Source organism: Entelurus aequoreus, linkage group LG06 (assembly GCF_033978785.1).
Source record: "Entelurus aequoreus isolate RoL-2023_Sb linkage group LG06, RoL_Eaeq_v1.1, whole genome shotgun sequence".
NCBI classification, from domain to species: Eukaryota; Metazoa; Chordata; class Actinopteri; order Syngnathiformes; family Syngnathidae; genus Entelurus; species Entelurus aequoreus.
This window is the reverse complement of record NC_084736.1, coordinates 1,966,015-1,991,737: the sequence shown is the minus strand read 5'-3', so window position 1 is coordinate 1,991,737 and position 25,723 is coordinate 1,966,015. Positions and strand designations below refer to the sequence as shown.

General features: G+C 40.9%; 1 protein-coding gene across 2 annotated transcripts in view; it reads right to left on the bottom strand.

Annotated features, from left to right (window-relative positions):
- The window catches only part of rhbdf1a (rhomboid 5 homolog 1a (Drosophila)), a 112,507-nt gene that overhangs the window by 85,286 nt on the left and 1,498 nt on the right, over nt 1–25,723 (bottom strand). The gene's annotated exons all lie outside the window — the stretch shown is intronic.

The following is a 25,723-nucleotide window of genomic DNA, read 5'->3' as shown; positions in this document are numbered from 1 at the left end:
TATGCACCACCTTTGTCTTACAGCGCCTCTATCTTATACACCTGCACTCACTGACTATTACTGTGTGTGTCACTAGGAGTTTATGCACCACCTTTGTCTTACAGCGCCTCTATCTTATACACCTGCACTCACTGACTATTACTGTGTGTGTCACTAGGAGTTTATGCACCACCTTTGTCTTACAGCGCCCCTATCTTATACACCTGCACTCACTGACTATTACTGTGTGTGTCACTAGGAGTTTATGCACCACCTTTGTCTTACAGCGCCACTATCTTATACACCTGCACTCACTGACTATTACTGTGTGTGTCACTAGGAGTTTATGCACCACCTTTGTCTTACAGCACCTCTATCTTATACACCTGCACTCACTGACTATTACTGTGTGTGTCACTAGGAGTTTATGCACCACCTTTGTCTTACAGCGCCACTATCTTATACACCTGCACTCACTGACTATTACTGTGTGTGTCACTAGGAGTTTATGCACCACCTTTGTCTTACAGCACCTCTATCTTATACACCTGCACTCACTGACTATTACTGTGTGTGTCACTAGGAGTTTATGCACCACCTTTGTCTTACAGCGCCCCTATCTTATACACCTGCACTCACTGACTATTACTGTGTGTGTCACTAGGAGTTTATGCACCACCTTTGTCTTACAGCGCCCCATTCTTATACACCTGCACTCACTGACTATTACTGTGTGTCACTAGGAGTTTATGCACCACCTTTGTCTTACAGCACCACTATCTTATACACCTGCACTCACTGACTATTACTGTGTGTGTCACTAGGAGTTTATGCACCACCTTTGTCTTACAGCGCCCCTATCTTACACACCTGCACTCACTGACTATTACTGTGTGTGTCACTAGGAGTTTATGCACCACCTTTGTCTTACAGCACCACTATCTTATACACCTGCACTCACTGACTATTACTGTGTGTGTCACTAGGAGTTTATGCACCACCTTTGTCTTACAGCGCCTCTATCTTATACACCTGCACTCACTGACTATTACTGTGTGTGTCACTAGGAGTTTATGCACCACCTTTGTCTTACAGCGCCTCTATCTTATACACCTGCACTCACTGACTATTACTGTGTGTGTCACTAGGAGTTTATGCACCACCTTTGTCTTACAGCGCCACTATCTTATACACCTGCACTCACTGACTATTACTGTGTGTGTCACTAGGAGTTTATGCACCACCTTTGTCTTACAGCGCCACTATCTTATACACCTGCACTCACTGACTATTACTGTGTGTGTCACTAGGAGTTTATGCACCACCTTTGTCTTACAGCGCCACTATCTTATACACCTGCACTCACTGACTATTACTGTGTGTGTCACTAGGAGTTTATGCACCACCTTTGTCTTACAGCGCCCCTATCTTACACACCTGCACTCACTGACTATTACTGTGTGTGTCACTAGGAGTTTATGCACCACCTTTGTCTTACAGCGCCACTATCTTATACACCTGCACTCACTGACTATTACTGTGTGTGTCACTAGGAGTTTATGCACCACCTTTGTCTTACAGCGCCACTATCTTATACACCTGCACTCACTGACTATTACTGTGTGTGTCACTAGGAGTTTATGCACCACCTTTGTCTTACAGCGCCCCTATCTTATACACCTGCACTCACTGACTATTACTGTGTGTGTCACTAGGAGTTTATGCACCACCTTTGTCTTACAGCGCCCCTATCTTATACACCTGCACTCACTGACTATTACTGTGTGTGTCACTAGGAGTTTATGCACCACCTTTGTCTTACAGCGCCTCTATCTTATACACCTGCACTCACTGACTATTACTGTGTGTGTCACTAGGAGTTTATGCACCACCTTTGTCTTACAGCGCCTCTATCTTATACACCTGCACTCACTGACTATTACTGTGTGTGTCACTAGGAGTTTATGCACCACCTTTGTCTTACAGCGCCTCTATCTTATACACCTGCACTCACTGACTATTACTGTGTGTGTCACTAAGAGTTTATGCACCACCTTTGTCTTACAGCGCCTCTATCTTATACACCTGCACTCACTGACTATTACTGTGTGTGTCACTAGGAGTTTATGCACCACCTTTGTCTTACAGCGCCACTATCTTATACACCTGCACTCACTGACTATTACTGTGTGTGTCACTAGGAGTTTATGCACCACCTTTGTCTTACAGCGCCACTATCTTATACACCTGCACTCACTGACTATTACTGTGTGTGTCACTAGGAGTTTATGCACCACCTTTGTCTTACAGCGCCACTATCTTATACACCTGCACTCACTGACTATTACTGTGTGTGTCACTAGGAGTTTATGCACCACCTTTGTCTTACAGCGCCCCTATCTTATACACCTGCACTCACTGACTATTACTGTGTGTGTCACTAAGAGTTTATGCACCACCTTTGTCTTACAGCGCCTCTATCTTATACACCTGCACTCACTGACTATTACTGTGTGTGTCACTAGGAGTTTATGCACCACCTTTGTCTTACAGCGCCTCTATCTTATACACCTGCACTCACTGACTATTACTGTGTGTGTCACTAGGAGTTTATGCACCACCTTTGTCTTACAGCGCCCCTATCTTATACACCTGCACTCACTGACTATTACTGTGTGTGTCACTAAGAGTTTATGCACCACCTTTGTCTTACAGCGCCACTATCTTATACACCTGCACTCACTGACTATTACTGTGTGTGTCACTAAGAGTTTATGCACCACCTTTGTCTTACAGCGCCACTATCTTATACACCTGCACTCACTGACTATTACTGTGTGTGTCACTAAGAGTTTATGCACCACCTTTGTCTTACAGCGCCACTATCTTATACACCTGCACTCACTGACTATTACTGTGTGTGTCACTAGGAGTTTATGCACCACCTTTGTCTTACAGCGCCACTATCTTATACACCTGCACTCACTGACTATTACTGTGTGTGTCACTAGGAGTTTATGCACCACCTTTGTCTTACAGCGCCCCTATCTTATACACCTGCACTCACTGACTATTACTGTGTGTGTCACTAAGAGTTTATGCACCACCTTTGTCTTACAGCGCCTCTATCTTATACACCTGCACTCACTGACTATTACTGTGTGTGTCACTAGGAGTTTATGCACCACCTTTGTCTTACAGCGCCTCTATCTTATACACCTGCACTCACTGACTATTACTGTGTGTGTCACTAGGAGTTTATGCACCACCTTTGTCTTACAGCGCCACTATCTTATACACCTGCACTCACTGACTATTACTGTGTGTGTCACTAAGAGTTTATGCACCACCTTTGTCTTACAGCGCCACTATCTTATACACCTGCACTCACTGACTATTACTGTGTGTGTCACTAGGAGTTTATGCACCACCTTTGTCTTACAGCGCCTCTATCTTATACACCTGCACTCACTGACTATTACTGTGTGTGTCACTAGGAGTTTATGCACCACCTTTGTCTTACAGTGCCACTATCTTATACACCTGCACTCACTGACTATTACTGTGTGTGTCACTAGGAGTTTATGCACCACCTTTGTCTTACAGCGCCACTATCTTATACACCTGCACTCACTGACTATTACTGTGTGTGTCACTAGGAGTTTATGCACCACCTTTGTCTTACAGCACCTCTATCTTATACACCTGCACTCACTGACTATTACTGTGTGTGTCACTAGGAGTTTATGCACCACCTTTGTCTTACAGCGCCACTATCTTATACACCTGCACTCACTGACTATTACTGTGTGTGTCACTAGGAGTTTATGCACCACCTTTGTCTTACAGCACCTCTATCTTATACACCTGCACTCACTGACTATTACTGTGTGTGTCACTAGGAGTTTATGCACCACCTTTGTCTTACAGCGCCTCTATCTTATACACCTGCACTCACTGACTATTACTGTGTGTGTCACTAGGAGTTTATGCACCACCTTTGTCTTACAGCGCCCCTATCTTATACACCTGCACTCACTGACTATTACTGTGTGTGTCACTAGGAGTTTATGCACCACCTTTGTCTTACAGCGCCACTATCTTATACACCTGCACTCACTGACTATTACTGTGTGTGTCACTAGGAGTTTATGCACCACCTTTGTCTTACAGCGCCACTATCTTATACACCTGCACTCACTGACTATTACTGTGTGTGTGTGTGTGTGTGTGTGTGTGTGTGTGTGTGTGTGTGTGTGTGTGTGTGTGTGTGTGTGTGTGTGTGTGTGTGTGTGTGTGTGTGTGTGTGTGTGTGTGTGTGTGTTGGGGGTCAGTAGGAGTTTATGCACCACCAGCACACTTTGCAGAAAAGACAGAAGCCTGCCGGGGGCTAACTGTTGAGGGCAGTTCATGAAATTCAACAAGAGTGTGACACTCACCAAAAAGTGAGCTCAGGCCAGAAGCGAACAAAGAACCACAGCAACTATACAGTGTAGACTGTGTGTAAGATCATCTTGCCAGTACAGAGGACATGATGCTTAAGAACCACAGCAACTATACAGTGTAGACTGTGTGTAAGATCATCTTGCCAGTACACAGGACATGATGCTTAAGAACCACAGCAACTATACAGTGTAGACTGTGTGTAAGATCATCAGTACACAGGACATGATGCTTAAGAACCACAGCAACTATACAGTGTAGACTGTGCGTAAGATCATCAGTACACAGGACATGATGCTTAAGAACCACAGCAACTATACAGTGTAGACTGTGTGTAAGATCATCTTGCCAGTACACAGGACATGATGCTTAAGAACCACAGCAACTATACAGTGTAGACTGTGTGTAAGATCATCTTGCCAGTACACAGGACATGATGCTTAAGAACCACAGCAACTATACAGTGTAGACTGTGTGTAAGATCATCTTGCCAGTACACAGGACATGATGCTTAAGAACCACAGCAACTATACAGTGTAGACTGTGTGTAAGATCATCAGTACACAGGACATGATGCTTAAGAACCACAGCAACTATACAGTGTAGACTGTGTGTAAGATCATCAGTACACAGGACATGATGCTTAAGAACCACAGCAACTATACAGTGTAGACTGTGTGTAAGATCATCAGTACACAGGACATGATGCTTAAGAACCACAGCAACTATACAGTGTAGACTGTGTGTAAGATCATCAGTACACAGGACATGATGCTTGTGTATGCTTTTTCTGCTGCTTATGTTTAATTGTGACCTAAAACACTGAAATAGTCATGATATGCTGCTTAAAAAAACATGATTGATTACTGCAATAGATTTGACTCTCATGCTTAAAATGTAAAAAGGGTTAACCAAGACGAGTAAAAGAAAGTGTACTAGTCACAATAGTGCATGGTACGTTTCTCCAACCAAGGCTTCTGAAAGTCAGGATTGTTAGCATTGATTGAAATGCTTCAATAAATACACTCAAAACACTGAAATAATCACAATCATGCATTATAAGGCGCTTCATGCTGGGATTCATTGGATTAAAGATTGTTGGCATTGATTTCGACTCACATACTCCAAATGTGAAAGGTGGTAACCATGACATGGTGAGTGAAAGAAGACAGAACTAGCCGTGGCGTGATGATTCACGCACAAAGTTGAAAGAAATCTGGATTTGTAGCATTGATTGAACGGTTTAAAAAGTGGAATCCAGTGGCAAATACAAGATTGGTGAAAAAAAGAGGAAAGGCAATATGCTAGAATAGTTGGGATGGTAATCACAACAAAAAATGTGACAAACTCTTCTGACAGAAGTTGGTGCTATGCTCAAAGACTGGAAGGACAATGTTTAGATAGAATAGTCAACACAAATCTAAATAAATGATCGGCATTGACTTTGTCTCAAAGTGTACAAAACATACAAGAAGATTATCATGATTATAAAAGGTTGAAACAGGACATGGTATGTTGCTTGCTGGCCGTAATCACAACCCAAAATGTGGCAAACATCTAAGCACCAAAGGGGGAAGTCATACGCTCTAAAGCAAGGAAGGCAGAAACAAAGATGACAAATCAGGCAAGATTGCACCAAATGCTGCCCTAGTGACATGATACTTAGTGTACTTCATGACAATTACATACTGCCCTAGTGTCATGATACTTAGTGTACTTCATGACAATGACATACTGCCCTAGTGTCATGATACTTAGTGTACTTCATGACAATTACATACTGCCCTAGTGTCATGATACTTAGTGTACTTCATGACAATTACATACTGCCCTAGTGTCATGATACTTAGTGTACTTCATGACAATTACATACTGCCCTAGTGTCATGATACTTAGTGTACTTCATGACAATGACATACTGCCCTAGTGTCATGATACTTAGTGTACTTCATGACACTTACATACTGCCCTAGTGTCATGATACTTAGTGTACTTCATGACACTTACATACTGCCCTAGTGTCATGATACTTAGTGTACTTCATGACAATGACATACTGCCCTAGTGTCATGATACTTAGTGCACTTCATGACAATTACATACTGCCCTAGTGTCATGATACTTAGTGTACTTCATGACAATGACATACTGCCCTAGTGTCATGATACTTAGTGTACTTCATGACAATGACATGACTCGCTTGGCAAGGTATTTCCAGTCCACTCATAGCTAAAGCATTCATCAGGATTTGCACGACATGCACTGAATTGGTCGTACAGTATTTGTCATGAAAACATTTGTCACCCTTTTCTCCACTAAGACCAATGTGGGGAATAAACTAGTCCTGAAATAGAAACTTTAGTCTAAATAGAAAACAGTGTAGAAGATGTAGGGGAGCCATCCTGTTTGCAGCTTTAAATTGAGCAAAAAGTGGATCTTTATTGTGCACGGGAGGTTTGCCATTGTCTTGTTAAGAAGAGAATGTCAGAAACATCATGTGATAGTCATCTAAATAGTTTCCAGCGTGATATCAGCCTCAATCAAGGCCGCACAAAAGGCTGCATTGTGCCGCCTGACGCTGAACAACGTTCATTGTGCAGCGTGATCGCAATACGAGAGCTCAACATTTCATTACCCCAATAATTGGAAGTGGTGCTTCCAGCAAATTCCCACTGGAGGTAATTGCTTAATACCAGTTTATCATTAGTGTTGGTACAAGCCAAAAAAACCACCAAAGAGCATCCTCATTCCAGCTTCTTGGTGTTCAAATCACTCAACGGGCATAAAAATACTCCACAAAAGCCGACATCAGCTCTGTCTTTACACTTCCTGTCTGGGCGAGTGCCAGCAGGGCGAGGTCATGATACTGGGAGTACTGGAGAGGGAAGGAAGCAAAGGAATAAACCAGAGCAGGAAACAAAAGACAAGACATGCAGAGCGGTGACATGATGGCATCCCAAGTGACTTCTTCTTCTTTGTGGACAGCCTGCTGTTGCGAGAGGAAATTAGCCTGGTTAGCAGACTAATGAATTGTCTGCTGAGCTAATTCCAGAGTGGACTCCCATGACGGACTAAGGGTCCTTAAGACGAAGTCCAGGGAGAGGAAAGAGGAAGGATGAGGGGGAGGAGGGGTAACAACACACAGCTGGACTGAGAGATAGACTATGGAAAACTCCAGAAGGAGGCACAGGAAAACTGGGAAGACCAGATCAGGTCCTCTGGGAGAGTCCTAGTCCTTAAATTGTCCTGACAAGCACTGATTGTCATCCAAAGGCGTCAGGAAAGGTGACGTCAGCCAACATGTCATTCCAAGCAGCAAACAAAAAGCCTTTTGTACTCCCTCAAAGTGGGAGGACAACTCCTGACAGGCTTTAGGGAGAAGAAAAAAAAAGGTCAAATTCATATTGTAACTTTTGTTTCTTTTCATCCAGAACACATCGCCTCGCCACGTATTCAGAGCGAAGCAGGGCGGGCCAGAGGAGGGCACCGCAATAAAACCAGAAGGCTTGACATCATTTTCCATCGTCCTGTCAGCGTGCGAAAAGGAGGAGAAGAAGAAGAAAAAAAGAAGCTGGAACTCAGGTACTTGTTCAAATATGCTCTGGCCTCCCTCTTGTTTGACTGACTAACTTTCATCTCAGTCCAAGCCATTCAAAGCACAAGATTCTAAACACACCCTTCTTTCTGGGAACACTTACTATACAACACACATGGACCAAGTTATTACCAGGTTACATGCTATGATATAACACACATGGACCAAGTTATTACCAGGTTACATGCTATGATATTACACACATGGACCAAGTTATTACCAGGTTACATGCTATGATATTACACACATGGACCAAGTTATTACCAGGTTACATGCTATGATATAACACACATGGACCAAGTTATTACCAGGTTACATGCTATGATATAACACACATGGACCAAGTTATTACCAGGTTACATGCTATGATACAACACACATGGACCAAGTTATTACCAGGTTACATGCTATGATATAACACACATGGACCAAGTTATTACCAGGTTACATGCTATGATATTACACACATGGACCAAGTTATTACCAGGTTACATGCTATGATATAACACACATGGACCAAGTTATTACCAGGTTACATGCTATGATATTACACACATGGACCAAGTTATTACCAGGTTACATGCTATGATATAACACACATGGACCAAGTTATTACCAGGTTACATGCTATGATATTACACACATGGACCAAGTTATTACCAGGTTACATGCTATGATATAACACACATGGACCAAGTTATTACCAGGTTACATGCTATGATATAACACACATGGACCAAGTTATTACCAGGTTACATGCTATGATACAACACACATGGACCAAGTTATTACCAGGTTACATGCTATGATATAACACACATGGACCAAGTTATTACCAGGTTACATGCTATGATATTACACACATGGACCAAGTTATTACCAGGTTACATGCTATGATATAACACACATGGACCAAGTTATTACCAGGTTACATGCTATGATATTACACACATGGACCAAGTTATTACCAGGTTACATGCTATGATATTACACACATGGACCAAGTTATTACCAGGTTACATGCTATGATATAACACACATGGACCAAGTTATTACCAGGTTACATGCTATGATATAACACACATGGACCAAGTTATTACCAGGTTACATGCTATGATATTACACACATGGACCAAGTTATTACCAGGTTACATGCTATGATATTACACACATGGACCAAGTTATTACCAGGTTACATGCTATGATATTACACACATGGACCAAGTTATTACCAGGTTACATGCTATGATATTACACACATGGACCAAGTTATTACCAGGTTACATGCTATGATATTACACACATGGACCAAGTTATTACCAGGTTACATGCTATGATATTACACACATGGACCAAGTTATTACCAGGTTACATGCTATGATATTACACACATGGACCAAGTTATTACCAGGTTACATGCTATGATAAAACACACATGGACCAAGTTATTACCAGGTTACATGCTATGATATAACACACATGGACCAAGTTATTACCACACGACTAGTAGGTTACATACTATGATATTACACACATGGACCAAGTTATTACCAGGTTACATGCTATGATATTACACACATGGACCAAGTTATTACCACACGACTAGTAGGTTACATGCTATGATATAACACACATGGACCAAGTTATTACCAGGTTACATGCTATGATATTACACACATGGACCAAGTTATTACCACACGACTAGTAGGTTACCTGCAATGATATAACACACATGGACCAAGTTATTACCAGGTTACATGCTATGATATAACACACATGGACCAAGTTATTACCAGGTTACATGCTATGATATAACACACATGGACCAAGTTATTACCAGGTTACATGCTATGATACAACACACATGGACCAAGTTATTACCACACGACTAGTAGGTTACATGCTATGATACAACACAACACACATGGACCTTATTACCACACGACTAGTAGGTTACATGGTATGATACAACACACATGGACCTTATTACCACACGACTAGTAGGTTACATGGTATGATACAACACACATGGACCTCATTACCACACGACTAGTAGGTTACATGGTATGATACAACACACATGGACCTTATTACCACACGACTAGTAGGTTACATGGTATGATACAACACACATGGACCTTATTACCACACGACTAGTAGGTTACATGCTATGATACAACACAACACACATGGACCTTATTACCACACAACTAGTAGTTTACATGCACAACTACCAAGTTATTACCACAGGACTAGTAGGTTACATGGTATGATACAACACACATGGACCTTATTACCACACGACTAGGAGGTTACATGGTATGATACAGCACACATTGACCTATTTACCATACAACTAGTAGGCTACATGCACAACTACCAAGTTATTACCACAGGACTAGTAGGTTACATGGTATGATACAGCACACATGGACCTTATTAACACACGACTAGTAGGTTACATGCACAACTACCAAGTTATTACCACATGACTAGAAGGTTACATGGTATGATACAGCACACATTGACCTATTTACCACACAACTAGTAGGATACATGCACAACTACCAAGTTATTACCACATGACTAGTAGGTTACATGGTATGATACAACACACATGGACCAAGTTATTACCACAGGACTAGTAGGTTACATGGTATGATACAACACACATGGACCAAGTTATTACCACACGACTAGTAGGTTACATGGTATGATACAACACACATGGACCTTATTACCACACAACTAGTAGGTTACATGGTATGATACAACACACATGGACCAAGTTATTGCCACACGACTAGTAGGTTACATGGTATGATACAACACACATGGACCAAGTTATTACCACACGACTAGTAGTTTACATGGTATGATACAACACACATGGACCTTATTACCACACGACTAGTAGGTTACATGGTATGATACAACACACATGGACCTATTTACCACACAACTAGTAGGTTACATGCACAACTACCAAGTTATTACCGCACGACTAGTAGGTTACATGGTATGATAGAACACACATGGACCTATTTACCACACGACTAGGAGGTTACATGCACGACTACCAAGTTATTACCACACAACTAGTAGGTTACAGGCACAACTACCAAGTTATTACCACACGACTAGTAGGTTACAGGCACGACTACCAAGTTATTACCACATGACTAGTAGGTTACAGGCACAACTACCAAGTTATTACCGCACGACTAGTAGGTTAAAACATCATCTATGCAACATTTTGAGCAAAGAAGCAGCATTACATGTTATGTAGACAAAGAAGCAGCATTACATGTTATGTAGACAAAGAAGCAGCATTACATGTTATGTAGACAAAGAAGCAGCATTACATGTTATGTAGACAAAGAAGCAGCATTACATGTTATGTAGACAAAGAAGCAGCATTACATGTTATGTAGACAAAGAAGCAGCATTACATGTTATGTAGACAAAGAAGCAGCATTACATGTTATGTAGACAAAGAAGCAGCATTACATGTTATGTAGACAAAGAAGCAGCATTACATGTTATGTAAACCACAAGGAAGTCTTTTACTTTTAGAAAATAATCCTAATAATATGACTCCATTAATGCGTCTTAGACCCGCTCATCGGCAGTGTGCCTTATGCACCCTATGGTCCAGAAAATATGGTAGATCACCTGACCTGTGGTAAACACTATGTTTTGTAATAAATAATAGTGAATAATAATGGTGATTTCAGTATTGATAAAAGACAATTGTGATTATTATTCAGCCCTACTAGAGTGCACAACATCCAAGTAAACAGCAGCATGAGAAGACAATGTGAAGAAGTGAAGTGGATTAGGAGTGTAGTCCTGCAGCGTAGTGTTAACTAAATAGTCCAGCGGAGATGTCCCTTATTTGTTTACAAGTGACAGCGGCGTAACGTGATCCTCCCTCAAAGCACGTCCGGCATGACGTGGCCTACATGTTTATTTCTGTCCCAAGGTGTCAGGTAAAGATATTTATTGGCCCGTCTCCAGCCGACACGCCCTCAAAAGCACCGCACACTCGCCCGCTCTGGGAGTCAAAGTTCAAGGAGCCATGGAAGCTTCTGGGAAAAAACACAAAGCCTTCCCACAACCTCCGAAACTTGGCCAGGAGGTTAACCAGCTCCAGACGCCGTGGCAAAAACACCAACCCTAATGACATGTTTGCCTCGCCGTGCTCGCTTTAAGCCCATGAAGTGACTTTATTTATTATTTGCAGCAAGAAAGAGCTTCTAGCAATCCAGCGCTTGTGTGTCGCTGAGCGACCGCAGGTGGTCGGCCAGCTCGGCTCAGAGGTGAGGCCTGAAAATAGCCACGCTGCCACATTACATCACACGCCGGACCACCGTCATGGCCGCCTGTGAGTCACCCAGCCCTGGAGAGACACACGAGAGTCTTTCCAGAAAGCCGTAGAACGTGCACTGGCTTCAAAAGTGGAATAAAAAAAACCCTCACTTCCTGTATAATTAAAACCAAAAGCATCTGTTTACATTCCTTTTTGAAAAGCAGACAGACAGACAGACAGACAGACAGACACAGACACAGACAGACACAGACAGACAGACAGACACAGACAGACACAGACAGACACAGACAGACACAGACAGACACAGACAGACACAGACAGACACAGACAGACACAGACAGACAGACAGACACAGACAGACACAGACAGACACAGACAGACAGACAGACACAGACAGACACAGACAGACACAGACAGACAGACACAGACAGACAGACACAGACAGACAGACACAGACAGACAGACACTAGTCAGGCCATTGTTGTCCTTCTGCTAAAAAGCAGGCATTATTAGAGAAGTGCAAGTGTGACATGTGAGAGCAGAGTATCATTACTCAACATTGTTGTCCTTCTGCTAAAAAGCAGGCATTATTAAAGAAATGCAAGTGTGACATGTGAGAGCAGAGTATCATTACTCAACATTGTTGTCCTTCTGCTAAAAAGCAGGCATTATTAAAGAAATGCAAGTGTGACATGTGAGAGCAGAGTATCATTACTCAACATTGTTGTCCTTCTGCTAAAAAGCAGGCATTATTAGAGAAGTGCAAGTGTGACATGTGAGAGCAGAGTATCATTTCTCAGGCAGGCAGAACAAGTCAGACTTCTACACAAACCTGCCCCACTTTGGCAAATCAGGCCCACTGACAACATTTGACACACATGACAGTTTGAATAATCATGCCTGGCAAACATTCACTTCCCACCTGTTTGTTTCCAATCACTTTAGGGCAATTTCCTGCAATATAGCAATAAGTCATGAAGCGTACTTGACCTGCTCACATAAGAAACAGATGGCATCAAAATGACGGCTTCAAAAGCATGATCGTGCTACACTTCTGCTTCGTATGAGAAGAATGTCTCTGATAAAGCAATCCTTCCCCTCTTATGGTGGACCAGCCAGGACACGTTAGACCAGGGCTGGTCAAAGTGCAGCCCGAGGGCCGTTTGCGGCTTGCAGCTCATTTGTCAATGGCCCACAACACATTGTAAAAATACTAATATACATACAGTACAGACCAAAAGTTTGGACACACCTTCTCATTCAATGCAATGTTTGCTTTATGTTCAGGACTATTTACATTGTAGATTGTCACATCAAAACTAGGAATGAACACATGTGGAGTTATGTACTTAACACACAAATAACTGAAAACATGTTTTATTTTCTAGTTTCTTCAAAATAGCCACCCTTTGCTCTGATTACTGCTTTGCACACTCTTGGCATTCTCTGCACGAGCTTCAAGCACACCTGTGAAGTGAAAAGCATTTCAGGTGACTACCTCTTGAAGCTCATGTCACGGTGTTGACAGTGCACTGCTTCCCCTTCCTAAGGTGGCGGATAGTGGTCCAGAATCGCTTCGAAGCCGTCCGGAAGTCGTTTTCCATGGCTTACCCAAACTCCTCCCATGTCCGAGTTTTTGCCTCCTCGACCGCTGAAGCCGCACACCGCTTGCCGCCTGTCAGTACCTGTCCGCTGCCTCCGGAGTCCTATGAGCCAAAAGAACTCGATAGGACTCTTTCTTCAGCTTGACCGCATCCCTCACCGCCGGTGTCCACCAACGGGTTCTAGGATTACCGCCACGACAGGCACCAACTACCTTGCAGCCACAGCTCCAATCAGCCGCCCGACAATAGAGGTGTGGAACATGGTCCACTCGGACTCAATGTCCAGCACCTCCCTCGTGACATGTTCAAAGTTCTTCCGGAGGTGGGAATTGAAACTCTCTCTGACAGGAGACTCTGCCAGACGTTCCCAGCAGACCCTCACACTGCGTTTGGGCCTGCCAGGTCTGTCCGGCATCCTCCCCCACCATCGCAGCCAACTCACCACCAGGTGGTGATCGCTAGAAAGCTCTGCTCCTCTCTTCACCTGAGTGTCCAAAACATGAGGCCGCAAATCCGATGACACAACTACAAAGTCGATCATGGAACTGCGGCCTAGGGTGTCCTGGTGCCAAGTGCACATATGGACACCCTTATGTTTGAAAATGGTGTTTGTTATGGACAATCTGTGACCAGCACAAAAGTCCAGTAACAAAACACCACTCGGGTTCAGATCCAGGCGGCCATTCTTCCCAATCACGCCTCTCCAGTAGGACAAGGGAATCACCCGGGGGAGCACTTTCCAGTACTCCCTCAAGTGTATCCAAAAAGGGTGGGTACTCTGAACTGCTGTTTGGTGCATAAGCACAAACAACAGTCAGGACCCGTCACCCCCACCCGAAGGCGGAGGGAAGCTACCCTCTCGTCCACTGGGTTGAACTCCAACATGTAGGCTTTGAGCCGGGGGGCAACAAGAATTGCCACCCCAGCCCGTCGCCTCTCACTGCGTGCAACGCCAGTGTGGAAGAGAGTCCAGCCCCTCTCGAGAGAACTGGTTCCAGAGCCCTTGCTGTGCGTCGAAGTGAGTCTGACTATATCTAGCTGGAACTTCTCCACCTCGCGCACTAGCTGAGGCTCCTTCCCTCCCAGCGAGGTGACATTCCACGTCCCAAGAGCTAGCTTATGTAGCAGAGGATCGGACTGCTAAGTCCCCTGCCTTCGGCTGCCGCACCCGACCTCTATGGCATCTCCCATGAGTGGCGAGCCCATTGGAGGGGGGAACCACGTTGCTTCTTTGGGCTGTGCCCGGCCGGGCCCCATGGGGACAGACCCGGCCACCAGGCGCTCGCCATCGTGCCCCAACTCCGGGCCTGGCTTCAGAGGGGGGGCCCCGGTGACCCACGTCCGGGCGAGGGAAATCTGAGTTTTTGTATTCCCATAGAAGTCTTCGAGCTGCTCTTTGTCTGATCCCTCACCTAGGACCTGTTTGTCTTGGGAGACCCTACCAGGGGGCATGGAAGCCCCCGGACAACATAGCTCCAAGGATCATTGGGACACGCAAACTCCTCTACCACGATAAGGTGGCAGCTTATATATATATATATATATATATATATATATATATATATATATATATATATATATATATATATATATATATATATATATATATATATATACACATATATATATATATATATACATATATATATATATATATATACATATATACACATATACATATATATATATATATATATATATATATATATATATATACACATATACATATATATATATATATATATACACATACATATATATATATATATATATATATATATATATATATATATATATATATATATATATATATATATATATATATATATATATATATATATATATATATATATATATATATATATATAATACCTGGGATTTATATAGCGCTTTTCTAAGTACCCAAAGTCGCTTTACATGTAGAAGCCATCATTCATTCACACCTGGTGGTGGTAAGCTACTTTCATAGCCACAGCTGCCCTGGGGTAGACTGACGGAAGCGTGGCTGCAATTTGCGCCATCGGCCCCTCCGACCACCACGTATCATTCATCATTCAATTCACCGGTGGGAGTGGCACCGGGGGCAAGGGTGAAGTGTCCCGCCCAAGGACACAACGGCAGCGATTTATTTTTTGGATGGTAAGAGGCGGGGAGCGAGCCTGCGACCCTCAGGTTTCTGGCACGGTTGCTCTACCCACTACGCCATGCCGCCCCATATATATATATATATATATAAAAACATTAAAAAGTGGAATAAAAGAGCATACAGGTGAACTGTAGCAAAAAAAAGCTGACAATGTTGACTAATTACACAAAGTTGCTATGTGGACTGTTTAGTTTTTTTCTTTAAAACCCTCATTGCTCATAAAATGAATAACGAATGTATCAATCTTGAAATGAATTATTGACATATTCAAGGCTCTAATTACTTCACATAAAATTTTGAAATATTTTGGGGGGAAATATTGCATATTTCGTGTTTTGAAAAAACAAAGTTTTGTTTGAAAAAAAGGGCATAAAACAAATAACTGACAGATATACAAACCGTGTTTCCATATGAGTTGGGAAATTGTGTTAGATGTAAATATAAACGGAATACAATGATTTGCAAATCATATATTGAACATTTTGTGTTTTTGCCATAAAAAAAATGTCGACAGACTTTTCATTTCATTTTTATTTATTTATTTATTTCAGGCAATGGCATAAAAAAAGTACAAAGTTGACCCCACATAATAATATAAATGAATATAGTGCAAAAGGTATGTAATGCATGATTGTCCAGTTTTGCCTGAAAGGGAGTGGGAAGAAGATAACTTATTTAATCCCACCCCCAGTTCTCCATTCAGTGATTATTCACATGAGTTCTCTCTTACTTTGTTCAAGAATTATAATACAGATGTTGTATCATAGTGGCATTACCACAGGTAACATACATTATTACACTGTAACAATCTTTTGTATCTTGAAGCTGATCGAAATATTTAAGCATTGAATAAAAACTGAAATAAATATGATTTATTTTTAACATTTTTATGACTGAGACCCTTCCGGGTGCCCGGGGCCAAACTTCAAGGGAGCCCTATAAGTTTGAAAAAAAAAAAATATATATATATATATATATATATATATATATATATATATATATATATATATATATATATATATATATATATATATATATATATATATATATATATATATACACTACCGTTCAAAAGTTTGGGGTCACCCAAACAATTTAGTGGAATAGCCTTCATTTCTAAGAACAAGAATAGACTGTCGAGTTTCAGATGAAAGTTCTCTTTTTCTGGCCATTTTGAGCGTTTAATTGAGCCCACAAATGTGATGCTCCAGAAAGTCAATCTGCTCAAAGGAAGGTCAGTTTTGTAGCTTCTGTAACGAGCTAAAGTGTTTTCAGATGTGTGAACATGATTGCACAAGGGTTTTCTAATCATCAATTAGCCTTCTGAGCCAATGAGCAAACACATTGTACCATTAGAACACTGGAGTGATAGTTGCTGGAAATGGGCCTCTATACACCTATGTAGATATTGCACCAAAAAGCAGACATTTGCAGCTAGAATAGTCATTTAGCACATTAGCAATGTATAGAGTGTATTTCTGTAAAGTTAAGACTAGTTTAAAGTTATCTTCATTGAAAAGTACAGTGCTTTTCCTTCAAAAATAAGGACATTTACATGTGACCCCAAACTTTTGAACGCTAGTATATATATATATATATATATATATATATATATATATATATATATATATATATATATAGTGTATTGACTTTGAAAATAAAAAATATCACAATGGCGCCCAAATGCTTTCCTTTTTCAGTGGAAAAAGTTTGGACACCCCTGCTTTATACGTTCGCTAAAATTATGCAACACAGACAAGTTTCTCAATTTGACTTTTTTTTTTTTTTTTTTTTTTTTAGCTCGTGACTACAACGTTCTCACCATGATGCCTCCTCCATAGGAGCGGCTTTACCACTACGACTATTACTACACCATTACTTCCTAGACAATTTGCAAAGGATTAGTTCATGCCAGTTCTCAGTTTTTGGAGGGTGTTATTTTAAGAAGCACGAAGGACATGGGTTTTGTCCAACCTGCTCTCTGGAAGACTCTGGGACGTTTGTGTCATGTCATAACTGGACTCCCCAAAGAGAGACTATTCCTGTCACCTTGAAGACCCCCTACAAAATAGCATGTTGGGTATCACACCGTATTCAGGTTGATGGAACAGAATCAGATCATTACCAAATGTGCGTTTGAAGAGTCAAGCCACGTTGCCAACGAGCAGTACTGTTCATAGCATAGCGCAGGCCTCTGCAATTATTTGGACTCCGGGGCCAAATTTAGAGAAAAGAATGTGCCTAGGGGCCGGTATATCTATATTTAGGAACACTAATACAAAACCTCGCAATAATATCTGATTAAATGCTAAAAACGTTATGAGAGACCGCCTTAAACAACGGAATGGAATTTGACATTGTTTTACTGAATGAGACACCCAGAATGTACATGAAAATAAAGAATGTTACAATATTAACTATGAAGGATAAAACACTGAATATTGACAACATGTGAACGTCACACCCCCTCTACATCCACACAATCAAGCCAAACACAGCAAAAATGCAACAGACTCAGCCAAATATGAACATGAAGGGTAAAAAAAACTCCAGCTACAATGTGATATATGTGATATATCACTAAGCTTTACAACTTTGTTGTAAAAATCTCCTTCCACGTCTGTCCCTGACACCCACATTTCAGGATCTGTGGAAACACTCCCCACCCACACTGCTTGGTGCCTCGTCTGAGCTGCTGTCACTTACATTACCATAGTAACTCATTACTTGACCATAGTAACTAATTACATGACCATAGTAACTCATTACATGACCATAGTAACTACTTACATGACCATAGTAACTAATTACATGACCATAGTAACTCATTACATGACCATAGTAACTCATTACATGACCATAGTAACTAATTAGATGAGCATGGTAACTAATTAGATGAGCATAGTAACGAGTATATGATGCAGATTCCAAGCATTGAAAGACTTAGTAACGGTGTAACGGTACACACAAATTTGGGTTGGGTACGTACTTCGGTTTAGAGGTCACGGTTCGGTTCATTTTCGGTACAGTAAGAAAACAACAAAATATACATTTTTGGGTTATTTATTTACCAAATTTGCAAAATCTTCCACCAAAAATATTTTTCTTAGTGTAATATTTGATGTGAAGTAATGGGAACCTTGGATAGGTCAATAATTCATAATAACATTGATTTTGATTCAATATTATGTTTTGAGCAATGACAGTTTGAAAGAAAAAAAAACAGCTTTGTTTTATTAGTCAACATTGCAACTTTTTCTAAATGACATTTCACCTTTAAGCTTTTTTATTTCACTTTTGTTATGTTTTTGTTCATTTGAATAGTATTTTTAGGATGTGCCTTTAAAACATTAGCTGTGGGCCGCAAATGGCCTCCGGGACACACTTTTGACACCCCTGCTATAGATAATAAAACATGAAATGTGATAAATCTATGGATAAAAAGCAGAGCCTGGCGACATATGCATGTTTATCATAACTCTCTCTCTCTCTCTGTCTCTGCCCCTCCCTCACCAATGCTGCTGTTTGTTTTGTTTTTAACCCCTTCTTAACCCTGAACGTACATTGAAAATACATGCAACCCTAACTCAAAATGCCAGACATTTGAGGCATTTAAGAAACTCCGCCCTGACAGCTCCGCAAAAGAGGACATGTCCGGTGAAAAGAGGACGTATGGTCAGTCTATCCTAGCCCGTTAGCTGCTAGCATGCCGTGTGTTGTGCCTCGTTGTGCATTGTTTACACAACGTGCGTTACGCTACTTAATATGTCCGTGTGGAAACTCCTTCTGTACACCTCCGAACCGAACCAGAACCTCCGTACCGAAGCGGTTGAATACAAATACACGTACCGTTACACCTCTACTTAGTATAGTTGAAGACTTACGATCATTATAAAAGATGAGTGCACATCATAATGGCAGCTACACTTTACATCTTAAACATCTAAACAACAATTATTTGGGAATGTCCGGTGGGCCGGATTGAAAAATTTAAGCTGAGCATGCAACCTTATTTTGTCCAGGTCTGGCTTAGCGTGACACAACATAGCATGTCATGTCATAGCCAAGGAGTGCAAGCATTAGCTGTAAACAAGAAGGACAAAAGAATCCTCACTTTTGTTGTCATTCCCGATATTAGCTCCAAAATGCCGCTTTTACCGTTACTGCCATTTTGTTTCCATTGTTCCACCAAAGTGACAAACAATTCAGGGTGGATGCAATGTGAGTTTTGTAATGTTTCATCAGAGAGTAAAAGTACGGTGGCCTTGAAGGGTCAAAGATGTGTTTTGGGAAGACGCTCCAAATGTCAACTCATCTAAAGCCAGGACACTGGGAAAGTTCACTTCCTGGAGGAAAGCAGGCTGCACAACACATTTTCAAATAAAGCTTCGACAACTATTCATCAATGAGCTGTAAGATTCTTTAACGTACTGTACATTCCGGACTATAAACTGCTACTTTTTTCCTACGCTTTGGACCCTGCGGCTTATAAAACGCTGCAGCTAATTTATTACATTTTCTTTCCCTAATGGCAATGAGGTTTTGTATTCAACAAATAGTTTTCAACAGATACTGAAAAGGTGTGTTATTGTTTGTGCTATGGCGCTATCTTTAGGACGACTTCACTCACTGCAGGTGCTGTGGGGTGAAAGTCTGCAGTATTTTCTTCTATTTAGTGCCTTCCCATTTATAAGTCGTCCATAGCGTTTTTACTCATATGGATTTTTCATATATCACTCCAAGCAACGTTTGTAAATGTTACAGTATAACTACAACTATTCATACTTACTAAACTGTACAATGTGTGATGTCTGCAGGAGTGTTTCATGCATTTTTGTACGTGCTATCGTAATGTAATCAAGCTAGCATTCTTAGCGTTAGCTAATAATGCTAACACATTTACACGTGTCTGTGTTAGTTTGTAATAACAACTTACAATGGCATTTTTTTGTATTGTTTCAGTTTCACAAACTACTTAGTAAATTCACCAAAACGTCACTGTGGACTTATTGAGTCTGTTTAGCTGATTGGAGAGCTAGCATACGCAGCTCGTGGCTCCATGACCATGACTTTGGTTTTGTTTGATCAACCGTTTTACTGCCGTGTTACAGACTCCGTTTGTAAACAATTAAGGTATGTATACATATCATTGTATATATCATATGTTGCAAGCTAGGTAATGTTTGCTGTGGTCTGGAACAACATGGCACACAAACAACTATGAGAAATGCAGCCAATATTACACACAGATAATGTGCCATGAGACATGCAAAACTAAATGATATACAAAAAGGACATAAGTCCAAGAAATTAAATGAGATCAAATATAGCTACAAACAAGGCATAATGATGCAATATGTACATACAGCTAGCCCAAATAACATGTTAGCATGGATTAGCTTGCAGTCATGCACTGACCAAATATGTCTGATTAGCACTCCACACAAGTCAATATCATCAACAAAGTTCACCTTTGTGCATTCACACACAGTATAAAACGTTTGGTGGACAAAATCAGACAAAGAAGGAGTGGCATAAAACACGTCTTTCTGTGGCAGCGTCGGAGAAAGTTGTACATGTAAACAAACTAGGGTGAGTTCAAGGACTGCTGAAATGAATAGGACAAAACGGTGCTTGCCAAATCCTCTCATCAGTGAAGCATGTTTAATATGAACAGTGGGATTTCTAACAATTAGGAAAGTTTGTTCTCCTACAGAAAATATATGCTTTTTCTTCATCTTTTTCCATTTTCACACATCTCTGAAAGAGGTCCAGGGAGCCACTAGGGCGGCGCTAAAGAGCCGCGGGTTGCTGACACCTGCTTTAACTAATCGGATTAAACAAATAATCATTTGACAGCCTTAGTTTTTATAAAATATTTCTTATCTAAAATGTAGTTTTTCTTTACAAAAAGACAAGTTATAGTTATGATGTTTTGGGAGGGGCTGAGTACCGACTAAATTGATTTCAACGTATTTAATGGAGAGACATTGATTAAAGGTACATGTGTTTTAGTTAAGAGCTCCATCACAAAACCAATTAATACTACTGTTTGTGTAGTAAAGTGCACAACTATTTAGCATTCACACAAAAGCCTGTCAATGAGGTGTTGAGCGCTGCATCAAAAGTAGGAGTACAGTACTGAAACTGCCAAAAAGAAGAATGGTACCTTTCAACATTCCATGCGCTGTTGTACATAGTCACTGTAAACAAGTCGTGGTTGAAGTTGGCCAGACAGACTGACAGCATGCCAACATCACGCAGGCATGGCTGCAGGGCAAAAACACCCCACAGACCAGCCGGTCAACACAGGACCACGTGGACGCTCCACCTTACGTAATCCATCATGACTCCCACCACCTTCCTAACACCTGATAAGTGCTCCTCCGTCACCTTGGCCACGTGCTCCTCCGTCACCTTGGCCACGTGCTCCTCCGTCACCTTGGCCACGTGCTCCTCCGTCACCTTGGCCACGTGCTCCTCCGTCACCTGCCCCAACCAACTTGTGGAAGTTTCAAGCCAAAACCGTCTGGAATGGCGGGAGGAAAGTTTTCAAGTTGTTAAAAAAAAGAAAGGAAAAAAGTGTGTGGAAGAAGCAAGAGGAAAGAAAGAGGGAAGCGGCCTGCTGCTTCTGCTTCCTTAAGCACAGTCACGTCTTCAAAGATGATGGAGTGGGAGGATGAGGGTGACACTTCACCCATGTGACCATGATTCAGCTTTACCAAACACTAGGAGAGACATTCTCTTGCACACACACACACACACACACACACACACACACACACACACACACACACACACACACACACACACACACACACACACACACACACACACACACACACACACACACACACACACACACACACACACACACTAGTAGTAGGCTTGCTGCCAGTCAGCTACAAAACAAATAAGACATTTTGTAACATTAGAACATTTTGCAGTCACTGTATGTACATGAACTAAAACAGGAAGCATAAATGTTCCTCCAAACAGAAATAAGTAGCAGCTAACATTGCAATGGCAGCTTCAAAATCATCACAACGTGACATTCCTTCAAATGAAGACAGTGTTTTTCATCTTGCCTTGCCTTCAAATCTTCCACTACGTTGGTGGACCAGCCAGGACCGCCTATATTAATCATGTTTATGCTAAATATTTGACCTCTTGGGATGATTTAGATAACATTTCACCACACTTAGGCAGGCTGGGGTTTCCCCCCAAAGAAGCCTAATAAAGAGAGGACTGACTCTTCTTTTAAAATGATTACTTTAAAATACGCCCCTCTACCGCACACACACACACACACACACACACACACACACACACACACACACACACACACACACACACACACACACACACACACACACACACACACACACACACACACACACACACACACACACACACACACACACACACACACACACACACACACACACACACACACACACACACACACACACACACACACGTAGTAATTCTGCTCACTTCCAGCTGGCTTCATTATGAATACATAAATTATCACAAGCCTGGAAACAGCAAAATATTATTATTTTTTTGAATAGGTTGTAGCGTTATTTCCTTCTGGGGTCATTTTCTGTACATTATTAACCAACCTTAAAACAGCGTGACATTAAAATGGTGATAACGCCGTACACCTTGGAATAAGGACCTTGCCTTTGAATGTTGCTGGACCAGCCAGGACCAGCTTGTATCAATATGCCAATGATGGCACAATGTTACCCCTTGTGATGATTTAAATAACATTCCACTACTAAATACAATAATTAGGTTGAGTCTTTTCCCTGGAGAATGACAGGACTGACTGAGACATACTTTATTTTAAAAATAGTTACTTCTGCTTACTTCCAGCTGGCGTCATTATGAACACATAAATGATCACACGCCTAGAAACACAACAAACCATCAACTTTTTTTCTTTGAAACATTTTGTAGCATTACTTCTTCATTATCTGTAGATGACAATAAGAAATGAGTTATATATATGAACTTGCTTTTTCCTTAAAACACCAATAAGTAAGAGCATGTCAACTATATTGGTGGACCAGCCAGTGTTAATAACACTTTTGCTAATGATGGTGACATTTGACCCCTTAAATAATATTCCACCACTAAACACACTGCTCAATTCCAGCTAGACATGGGGGAAATAACCCATTTTTAGATGAATGACAATTCAAACATGGACGTTTATAACATCAATTAGTAAACGTCAATAATTGATTTATTTACTGTAAATAAAGTCATGCAGACAGTTGTAAAATGTGGCTGAGCATCTCACTGACCAGCTCCTTTATTACAGGGTACTTATGTTCCTGTTTTGTGATGGGAATGTATTCAAATGTTTCTTATTACAAATGCCCTGCTTTTTAATGTTGCAAGTGATAAACACTTATTTAGTGAAAGAAAAAGAAATGTTAAACAGTATCAATAATCGATTTTTAATCCTGAATGGTAATTGAATGATGAGGTGCCCACCTCTACTTCCAGCTGGGTCATTATGAATACATAAACACAGCAAATGTTCTATTTGTGTTCTACATTTTGTAGCATTCATTCCTTCTGCGAGCATTATCTGTACATCACAATAAGACTTGAACTATGAATAACCTGTAGTTTTCTTTAACACGCAGATAAATAACAGCAATGCAATAAGATAACAGCTTTGAATTTGTGATAACACTTCGAGATAGGAGAGTGTATTTCAGGCCCGGGCAATTATTTTGACTCGGGAGGGCCACATTTTGTGAAAAACAATGTGTCTGGGGGCCGGTAGATCTGATTTTTAGGAACGCTAATACAAAACCTCACAATAATGTTTACAAACGTTATGACAGACCGCCTTAAAAACAGAATGGAAATGTAATTTTTTTTACTGAATGAGCCACCCAGAATGTACATGAAAATAAAGAATGTTACAACATTAACTATGAAGGATAAAACACTGAATATTGACAACATATGAACGTCACACCCCCTCTACATCCACACAATCAGGCCAAACACAACAAACAGTGAAATATGAACATGAAAGGTAAAAAACTCCACCTACAATCTGATATATGTGATAGATCACTAAGCTTTACAACTTTGTTGTCAAAATCTCCTTCCACATTTCACACTCTGTGGAAACACTCCCCACCCACACTGCTTGGTACCTCATCTGAGCTGCTGTGACTCACATTACCATAGTAACTAATTACATGACCATAGTAACTCATTACATTACCATAGTACCTAATTAGATGACCATAGTAACTCATTAGATGAACTTAGTAACTCATTATATTACCATAGTAACTAATTAGATGACCATAGTAACTCATTAGATGAACTTAGTAACTCATTATATTACCATAGTAACTAATTAGATGACCATAGTAACTCATTAGATGAACTTAGTAACTCATTATATTACCATAGTAACTAATTAGATGACCATGGTAACTACTTAGATGACCACAGTAACTAAATAGATGACCATAGCAACTAATTACATGAACTTAGTAACTAATTATAATACCATAGTAACTAATTAGATGACCATAGAAACTACATAGATGACCATAGCAACTAATTAGATGCATAGTAAC